Raw genomic sequence first — 1,359 nt, 5'->3', positions numbered from 1 at the left:
ATATAATTCTAATTGTTAATAAATACATGTGTTACAAACTAAATATATTTTTATATAATAGTAAAGGGTGTCTCAAAATGACCTGACATTTTAATTTATTAATAAAACATATTATTTATTTGAAAAGTACACATGTTTTTAGTTTAATATAAAGTACAAACATGGAGGTTATACGAGGTCTGTTCAAAAAGTATCGAATTTTGTGTTTTTTCAAAAATTATTTATTTATTCATGAATATCTATTTTGTCCCCTTCAAAGTAATCCCCATCAGATATTATACACTTGTGCCAACGTTTTTTCCAATCCTCGAAGCATTTCAAAAAATTATTTGTTTTTATCTTGTTCAGCTCCTCCTTCGATGCCGTCTTTATCTCCTCAATCGTAGCGTAGCGTCGTCCTTTCATGGGCCTCTTCAGTTTCGGGAACAAGAAAAAGTCACAGGGGGCCAGATCTGGGGAATACGGTGGCTGCGGCATCATTAGTGTGTTGTTTTTGGTCAAAAATTCACGCACAAGCAACGATGTGTGAGCAGGGGCGTTATCATGGTGCAAAAGCCAATTTTTGTTCTTCCACAAATCCGGGCGTTTCTGGCGGATTGCTTCGCGCAAATTGCGCATAACTTGCAGGTAATATTCCTTATTGACCGTTCCGATTGGCCAATACTATTTTCTTCACTTCATCAATGTTTTCGTCTGTTGTTGACGTGCTCGGGCGTCCGGCACGCTCTTCGTCGTTCACATCTTCTCGGCCCTCTGAGAACATTTTGTACCACCGATAAACGTTGCTTCGGTCCAAGGTAGCTTCACCATATGCCACAGTCAACATTCGGAATGCGTCCGCGCACTTAATTTTGTTTTTCACACAAAATTTGATACAGATTCTTTGATCCATTTTTTGGAATAGGCAAAAATCGAAGACGAGCCAAAACACGTGCAAGCAAAGCAGCTGTCAAAAATTAACTGAACATTCAAAATGGCCGAACTTATGCTTGTCAGCACAAGTGAGAGACATGAGTACCAACATAACGCCATAAAAAATCGAAAATCGAATATCCGTAACCCGCGGAAATTCAAAATTCGAGATACTTTTTGAACAGACCTCGTATTTTGTGTAAATATATCTAAATATATCTGAGCATGAGAAACTTGTATTTCTTTTTATTACGTGCAACAAAAAGAGATAGAATAGCTGCACACGTAATTAGACGCACACGTAATTAGCAGGATTGTTAGACGGGCCAGGTTTCTGGCGCATGCACAACGATGAAGGAGCGAGCTCAGTGGTGTATCGTAATGTGTAGCCAGTATAGGAGAAATGGGCGCATAGTCTTGGCGAGCTCTGCGTAAGAATGAGCTAGA

Source organism: Trachymyrmex septentrionalis, unplaced genomic scaffold, assembly GCF_001594115.1.
Source record: "Trachymyrmex septentrionalis isolate Tsep2-gDNA-1 unplaced genomic scaffold, Tsep1.0 scaffold113, whole genome shotgun sequence".
In the NCBI taxonomy this organism is placed as follows: domain Eukaryota; kingdom Metazoa; phylum Arthropoda; class Insecta; order Hymenoptera; family Formicidae; genus Trachymyrmex; species Trachymyrmex septentrionalis.
The sequence above is the reverse complement of the archived record's forward strand: the minus strand, read 5'-3'. Positions refer to the sequence as shown.